Genomic DNA, 9,200 nt, shown 5'->3' on the forward strand with positions numbered 1-9,200 from the left:
TTTCTTTTTCCTCCCTCCCTTACCACTTTCCTCTCTCCTTCCCTCTTTCCCACCCTCCATCCCTCCCTCCTTCACTCCTTACTTTAATTCCTTTCTTTCTTCTTGTTCACACAAAATATAATTTTGGCTTTGTACATTTATATTCTGAAGAGTACTACTGATTTAACAAAGAAACAATGACTGTGGTTCCTGACATGAAATACATGCTCTGGGATGACATAGAAAGGGAAGATAGAGCAACTGCTGCCACTCCCAGGACTAAGGGCAGTGGCCAGAATGAGGAGGACAGAAGCGGAAAGCACAGGACGCAGTAGGCACCTTCTGCAGTCACCACATGTGAAGAGCTCTGGAGGATCCCCTATTGGAAAGAAGCCACCTGGCGAAGAAGAGGTATTATTTGCAAACTACTCATAAAGGCAACACGGAGTGAAATAAAAGTGCAACTTTAGAACTTGAGTCTATAGTTCAATAACCATGTCATGGTTTTTTATAGTTTCAACCCAAGAAAGTACTTGAAAATGTGAAAGCCTCAGTACCCCTTTAAATATTTTTACATTTAACACTTTGATACGCATTCAATTGGATGAGTAGAGAAAAAGTCTGTCATAAAGCCAAATGAAATATAACAACTCAGATGTTTTATTAGAAATCTAGCTGGGCACAGGAAGAAATATGATAAGTCAGTTGATAAACTACTTCAAATGTTCTACTAAAGGCTGAGGTAATAGGAAATAATCTTGAGACAAGGAGCCCAATTACCTGAATACTAGCATGTTTAATTGGGCTGTTAACACATTTTCAGGACTCATATGGCACTTCCTTCTTTTTTCCCATACTTTTGTTTCCTCTGTAAAAATGCCCAAGCATACCAGGAATACATGTCATATTTATCCAGTGCAGGAGACACTATTGGTGCTCTATCCCAGCTTCCTTTAGTGGGCTGGTGCACCCCTTCCCCACCAGCTGGCTACCCCTCCTCAGCTAAACTGACATGATGATAGGCTGCTACTGGTACCCAGCTATATTCTCTTGAGAATTGTGCCTGAATCAACTTGAATAAGCATCTGAGGCTGGATGGTTTTAAACTCTTTTTCTTTCTTCTCTCCAACACTTGCTCACCTACGTAGCCTATATCCTATGGCTGATTGATGCTGAGCTGCTGAGCTGGGTGAACCAAAGGCCAATCTTCCAGCCTCAACATGAAATGTACTCAGTGATAAAACACATGTTCTAGAAATACCTGTGTGGATGAGCTCACATTGCATTCTAAAAAACCTCATTCTTCCTTAGAGCTATCTCCTTCCCTATCTTTTTTCCTCTTCTTCCTAAAAATTTTCTGTCAGAGCATGATCATTCTTAAACCCTTGAAGATGATTCCCCATCGCAGGATATAATTCTAGGGAACATGATTAAGGTGCTAGGCATCCAGAAATCCACCAGAAGAATTTCCAATCAAAGTTCTTCCTTATTTTGAGGAGCGAGTGACAACCTGCTTAGTCCAGAGGTTTCCGTTACTCCTCTGGGGCCATTTATCTTCCAGTTATCATCAGAAGTTTAGAAGTTTAGGCTTTGCAATAAATAGCTTGTTGAAGTGTCCATGAAAACTGTAATTTCAGTGTCTGTTACCCTCTGAAGGGCTTGCCCTTCTCTTGAGCTTTCTAGTTATATAACCAAGGCTCTCAACCTAAATGAGACATTGCCAAAAGCTGGCAGATTGACTAAAATGTTTTGAACAAGAATGTTAAGGGATCAGCTAATTAAACCACTGTTACTATTTAGACAAGAAATAAATCAAATATGCTAATTAGAAAATAATAAAAGATAAGAACCCCTAACCACTGAAAACACACATACAGAATGTCTAGTTAGATAAGAAGAAAGCCACACTTCTGAGAACAAATTACTGCACCTGAGATGCAGGCGTTAAGCTAAGCAGAAATAAAATTATTTTATTTCATTTTATTATTATTTTATTTTTTGTTTTGTTTTACTTTATTTTATTTTTCAGGAACAGAATTTTAAAAGGATGCCTGTCATCTTGAATTGATGGTAGAAGGCTAATCATTTTATAGCTGACTCAAAGAACATTAGCCATCTGAGTTGGACTTTAATTGAGGCAGAAAATCATCTGTATGCAGATTTTCAGATAGATGGTTTTGGATGTATTTTAAGTCTCTGCATAAGTACCTTTGATGAAAGGATTCCAAAGAACAACTGCAATTATGAGCTTCCATACCAATTAAGAGGTAATCCACAGAAGAAGAGCTCTGATCTAAAAACAATGAAGAGTTAGAGTCAAAAGTTCATAAATTCAGTTCCAGAAACAATTGTCAGGACCAAACCTCTTGCATTTTAAATCATGCCAATTGAAACTCATGTTGACCTGGCTATATGCATTCAATGCAAGATCTATAAATACAGTACAAAATAGCTGAGAAAATCCAAGAATGATTCTGAAAAATTGTGAATAAAGACATCTGGTGGACACCCATTAACTTAATTAATTAAGCCTTCAACCCATTAAGTAGTAATGGGTTGCCTGAATCTTCAGCGTAGTCATTTCCTTTTTTTCCTTCCTTCCTCTTTCTTTCTTTCTTTCTTTCTTTCTTTTCAAGATTTATTTCTAAGTAACCTCTCTATCCAGGGAGGGGCTCAAACTCACAATCCTGAGATAAAGAGTCACATACTCTATGGACTGAGCCAACCAGGTGCCCCTCCTTTTAGATAGAGAAGAGAACAAAGAGAAAGACCTGAATACTGGTGCTTTGTATTTTACTCCTAGATAGACAGAAACTATTGAAACAGCTAAATATTTATTGCTGAAAGTCTCTAAAGAGCTTAGCTTTACAGGCTCTGAAAGCAAAATATCAGAAAGCAGAAGTAGGAATCATATAGGGCATGAAAATCTGTGGAGTATTACATCCAACTGGATGCAGTTCAGTAGTTGAATAGATGTAAATCATAGTCGAAGATACCCAGATAAAACTAACAGGAGGCTGTATTGAACTATATTGCTTAGTCTTATGCTGACTATAGAATGGATACTCAATAGATTTTCATTAACAACATACCTATTAAGGATATTTACAACATAAATGGAAAAAATTGTGGGTAAAGTACTTTCCCTTGACTTATTTAGAAGATTTGGGAAAGATGGTCTTCCCTGTCCTGATAGTGCAATTAATTTTCATATTTGTACAAAATCAATTATTATATATGAAACCCTTATAATTGATCTAAAGAGCAAACAGCTTAAACATTATTTGTACGTGTCTTTCTCTAAGGGGTGTATGTGTGAAGAAAGGAAAAATATATTTACTGAACAAGGAAAGATAGATTAATCTTCCATATTTCACATTACTGATTTGTAAAGCATTTAAAGATACAGAAAAATTTTTTTATCAGTTTTTATTTGTTAAAAATAGAGGGAAGTGGAGCAGAAGGGGAGATTAGAGGGGGAATCTTAAGCAGGCTCTATGAGAGCCCAACTTGAGGGTCAATCTCATGACCCTGAGATCATGATCTGAGCTGAAATCAAGAGTTGGATGCTTAACTTACTGAGCCACGCAAGGATCCCCATAAAATTACATAAATTTTCAAATACAAAGGAACTATTCAAATATATGTTAGAAAAATGGTCTTTTTAATAAGCAGGTGTAACAAGAAAATAATGACATCCAATACAAACCCACTAATTCATATATTTAACTGTGAAACCTACTGATGGTAGATGATCATCACAATATTTAGAAACAAACCACACACTTCTAAGTAACCACATGGTTCAAAAACAAAACACACATGGAGGTTCCTCAAAATGTTGAAAATAGAACTACCCTATGACCCAGCAATAGCACTACTGGGTATTTACCCTAAAGATACAAATGTAGTGATCTGAAGGGGCATGTGCACCCAAATGTTTATAGCAGCAATGTCTACAATAGCCAAACTATGGAAAGAACCTAGATGTCCATCAACAGATGAATGGATAAAGAAGATGTGGGGTATATATATATATATATATATATATATATATATATATACAATGAAATACTATGCAGCCATCAAAAGAAATGAAATTTTGCTTTTGTGATGACGTGGTTGGAACTAGAGGGTATCATGCTTAGTGAAATAAGTCAATTGGAGAAAGACAACTATCATATGATCTCCCTGATATGAGGAAGTGGAGATGCAACATGGGAGGTTAAGGGGGAAGGAGAAGAATAAATGAAACAAGATGGGATCGGGAGGAAGACAAACCATAAGTGACTCTTAATCTCACAAAACAAACTGAGCATTGCTGGGGGGAGGGGGGTTGGGAGAAGAGGGGTGGGGTTATGGACATTGGGGAGGGTATGTGCTATGGTGAGTGCTGTGAAGTGTGTAAACCTGGTGATTCACAGACCTGTACCCCTGGGGATAAAAATATACTATATGTTTATAAAAAATAAAAAATAAGACTATGGACTTTGAAAAACAATCTGAGGGGTTTTAAGTGGTGGGAGGGTGGGAAGTTGGGTGAACCAGGTGGTGGGTGTTAGAGAGGGCATGGACTGCATGGAGCACTGGGTGTAGCACAAAAAACTATGAATACTGTTATGCTGAAAATTAAAACAAACAAACAAACAAACACAAAGGGGTATCAGAAAAGATTTTGAACTGGGTGAAATTGAATTAAAAAACAAACCCATAAATTTATAAGTTTTATGAAATGCACCTAAATTAATGTTTAGTGGAAAATAGATTGTGTCAATAACCTATATTTAAAAAAAAGCAAACGAAGAACAAGCTAAGCATAAACCAAGCTGAAGAAAGAAGATAATTAAGAAGAAAATATAATTCAATGAAATAAAAGACAGAAAACATAGAAAAATCAATGAAATTAGAAGTTAGGAATTTGAACAGATTAACAAAAATGACAAACTTTAGCTAAATGATCAGAATATGAGAGAAAAGATGGATGTAGGCTCATTTAGATAGACTGGAGGATAAATTAATTAATCCTTACATGAATGTTCAATTACTTTTCCAACAATATGCCCAGATAATTCTAGGGGACATAGATATGTCTTTCCTACAATTTTTGTTTGGACAACTGGCTAGCTATGTGCATGGAAAAAAAAAAAAAAAAAAAAAGAACTGAAACTCTTACCTCATGCCATCTGACAACTAATTCAAAATGAGATTGTAGGGGCACCTGGGTGGCTCAGTGGGTTAAGCCACTTCCTTTGGCTCAGGTCATGATCTCAGGGTCCTGGGATCAAGTCCCGCATCGGGCTCTCTGCTCAGCAGGGAGCCTGCTTCCCTCTCTCTCTCTCTGCCTGTCTCTCTGCCTACTTGTGATCTGTCTCTGTCAAATAAATAAATAAAATCTTTAAAAAAATGAGATTGTAGAAAGAAATATAAGAAAATACACCTATTTTTAACTTCTTTTTTTTTAATTTTTAAATTTTTTATAACTATTTTTAACTTCTAAGAGAAAACAGGGGAGAAATTCTGTGTGGCCTTTGTTTGGGCAAATGGTTTTAGATATGAAGTTAGAAACGTGTCTCACAGAAGGAAAAAAATAGGGTTCATCAAAATGAAAAGGTATATGTTTTTAAAAGAAAACATTAAAGAGAAAACACAGACTGCAAGAAAGTGTGCTAATCATGCATCTCTAAAAGAATGCATTCAAAATATATGAAGAATTCTTAAGACTCATTAATAAGAGAAAAATCCCACAACAGCAACAGGAAACTAGAAAATGCACCTAAAAATGTATTTTTTTTTTTACAATACATTTTTACAATGTATTTTACAAGACATTTTTACAATGTATTGAAGAAAGTATATGGATGACTCACAGGAAATTGAAAAGGTTCTTAGCATTGTTATTCATGAGGGGAATGCAGGTGAGAACCACAAAGAAATATCACTCAATCCACTAGAAATGCTGTAATAAAAAAGAAAATATTTAGTGTGGTTAAAGATGTGAAGTATTGGAACTACCCCACATTACTTGTGGGAATGGAATGTGTTACAGACACTTAGAGAAATTAGTGTGATAATTTTCTTAAAAGTTACATATAAATTTACCGTAGGGATTAAGAAAAATAAAAACATGTTCACACAAAGACATGTACTTGAAATTCTTGGAGGAATTATAATACTAGCCAAAACCTGGAAGCAAAGTATTGTTTATGAACCAGTGAATGATAACCAAAATATGGTACATCCGTACAGTGGAATACATTTGAGAGCTTTTTGAGGAAATGGGAGGAATATTCTAAAATCATATTGTACTCATAATTGCACAACCCCATAAACTTAACAAAAATAAAATATATGTAGACCTACAATGAGGGTATTTTATGATATGTAAGTTTGACTCGATAAGAAGTCAAAATTTATTTTTTAATCTATTTTTATTTTTTTAAAAGATTTTATTTATTTTACAGGTAGACACAGCGAGAGAGGAAACACAAGCAGGGAGAGTGGGAGATGGAGATGCAAGTTTCTCACTAAGCAGAGCAGGGAGCCAGGTGCCATGCAGGGCTTGATCCCCGGACCCTGGGATCATGACCTGAGCTGAAGGCAGCTGTTTAATGACTGAGCCACCCAGGTGCCCCCAAAAGTTAAATTTTAAAATACTTTAATAAAATAATTATTTCACTAGTGCCAGGGAATACTGAAATAAGGTATCTGGTGTAGATTTAGGATGCTAGTCCTCAGTTGGGTTTTACATTTTTTTAAATGGTCTGGCTCTCTCTTTTCAAACACATCCCCCTGGTTTAAATATAATGCTAATGGAGACAAGGAGATGATTTTTGTTGTTGTTGTTGTTGTTAATGGCAAGTACTTTGGCAGTATTATTTTGTTAGTCCTTGGTGGATTGCTGTAAAAAGGGCAGAAATGCAGCAATAGTTGCTTGTTAGAAGATACTTTCAAGAATTGATGAGTAAGTTCCAAATGTTCCCAGTATTGGTCTAATTATTTTTCTGGAAATTGTCCCAGTATATTAGATTTAAAAATTCAATTTTAAATGTTCATTTCTTAAGTCATTTGATTTCTCTTCAGGGTAGCTGAAGTTTGGATATTGCCCTAGTACATCATTTAAATAGGAAGAAGCAGATGAATCATCAACTCTTTTGTTTGTTTAATATGGAATGCTTCACGAATTTGTGTGTCATTCTTGCAAATGAGCCATGCTCATCTTCTCAATATTCTTCCAGTTTTAGCCATGTGTTGCTGAAGTGAACCTCAACCATCAACTTTTGACATTATGTCTTTAATGCTTTGAGTAAATCAATATACAGTGTTGATTTTATTTACCGTTGCTGATTTAAACGGGAAAATGAAATACTTGGAAAATATTTCAAAATAAAATACTTTTATGAAAATTCTTTTCCAATAATATTTAACTTTCCAGCTTTTGAAATTTTCAACTTAAGTTAACCAATTTTTAAAGATACCAAAAAATTAATTTAATTACAAAGTTTTAAATTCATTAACTTACTGAGTCTTGATGGAAATATATAAATACATATGTATTAATATGCAATATTAGTAATACAACATATATATAATTAACTGTCTACAATGTTTAGTTGATATCCTAGATATAAAAAAGAGAAAGGAAGTAAATAATGAGTATAAAAATAAACTATGTTATCATTTAATGCACTGGATTTTTTTTTTTAATATCAGTTTGAAATCTTAAGGTATAATACATAATCAAATACTAAATAAGAAAAATCCTCATATTAACTCACAATATTATTGGTTGGATTAAAAACATTTTGAAGAGTGATATTTAAAAACAAATAAGCATAGGGGAGGAGTCAAGATGGCAGGGTAGTAGCAGGCTGAGACTACTTCAGCTAGCAGGAGATCAGCTAGATAGCTTATTTAAAGAGTGCAAACACCTGCAAATCCACCGGCAGATCAAAGAGAAGAACAGCAATTCTAGAAACAGAAAAACAACCACTTTCTGAAAGGTAGGACTGGCGGAGAAGTGAATCCAAAGCGACGGGAAGATAGACCCCGGGGGGAGGGGCCGGCTCCTGGCAAGCGGCGGAGCAACGGAGCACAAAATCAGGACTTTTAAAAGTCTGTTCCGCTGAGGGACATCGCTCCAGAGGCTAAACCGGGGCGAAGCCCACGCGGGGTTGGCGTGGCCTCAGGTCTCGCAGGGTCACAGAAGGATCGGGAGTGTCTGAGTGTTGCAGAGCTTGCGGGTATTGGAACGGGAAAGCCGTCTACAGAGACAGAGCCGACAGTAAGCTCGCAGCTCGGTGTTGCCTTGAACCGGACACAGGCTCGGTGAGCTCGGAGCGCGGGCGGAGGTTAGGCAGACGCGAGTTACTAGGAGCTGTTAGCTGAGGGCGCACTGGGGAGCGGGGCCCGGGGCTCTCGGCTCCTCCAGGCCGGAGACCAGGAGGCCGACATTTGTATTCCTGTCCTCCAAAACTCTACGGAAAGCGGAAAGCGCTCAGGGAACAAAAGCTCCTGAAAGCAAACCCCAGCGGATTACTGAGCCCGGCCCCTGGTAAGGGCGGTACAATTCCGCCTGGGGCAGAGACACTTGTGCATCACTACAACAGGCCCCTCCCGCAGAAGATCAACAAGAAATCCAGGCAAGACCAAGTTCACCTACCAAGGAGTGCAGGTTCAATACCAAGGAGAGCAACAGAATTCCAGAGGAGGAGAAAACAAACCACGGAACTCATGGCTTTCTCCCTGTGATTTTTTAGTCTTGCAGTTAATTTAATTTTTTCTTTTTCATTTTTTTTCTCTTCTTCTGCTAAAATTTTTTTTAACTTTTACCCTTTTCTTTTTTAATGTTTCTTAACTAGTTTATCTAATATATATATATTTTCTTTTTTATACTTTTCTTTATTCGTTTTCTTTTTTTTAATTCTTTTTTTTCTTTCTTTATTTTTCAACCTATTTATCCACAATAAGAAGAGATCCCAATCTATTTTTTAAATTCTTGATTGAATTTTTAATTCAATCTCTTTTTTTAATTCTTTTTTTTCTTTCTTTCTTTTTGAACCTCTTTTTATCCCCAAATCAGAAGAGATCCCAATCAGAAGAGATTGGGAGATCCCAATCAGAGTAGATCCCAATCAGGGGAGATCCCTCACCCAATCGTGAGGGGGAGAAATCCCCCCTCACGATTTGGGATCTCTTCTGATTTGGTTAAAGCATATTTTCCT

At 36.4% G+C, this 9,200-nt stretch overlaps 1 non-coding gene across 1 annotated transcript; it reads right to left on the reverse strand.

The window, feature by feature from the left end:
• Nucleotides 1-7,137: 7,137 nt before the first annotated feature.
• LOC122890752 lies at nt 7,138-7,241 on the reverse strand. The gene has a single exon (XR_006381177.1). It is a non-coding gene; the product is annotated as a U6 spliceosomal RNA (small nuclear RNA).
• Nucleotides 7,242-9,200: the final 1,959 nt, after the last annotated feature.

The sequence above is a fragment of the Neovison vison genome, chromosome 11 (genome assembly GCF_020171115.1).
Source record: "Neovison vison isolate M4711 chromosome 11, ASM_NN_V1, whole genome shotgun sequence".
Taxonomy (NCBI): Eukaryota; Metazoa; Chordata; class Mammalia; order Carnivora; family Mustelidae; genus Neogale; species Neogale vison.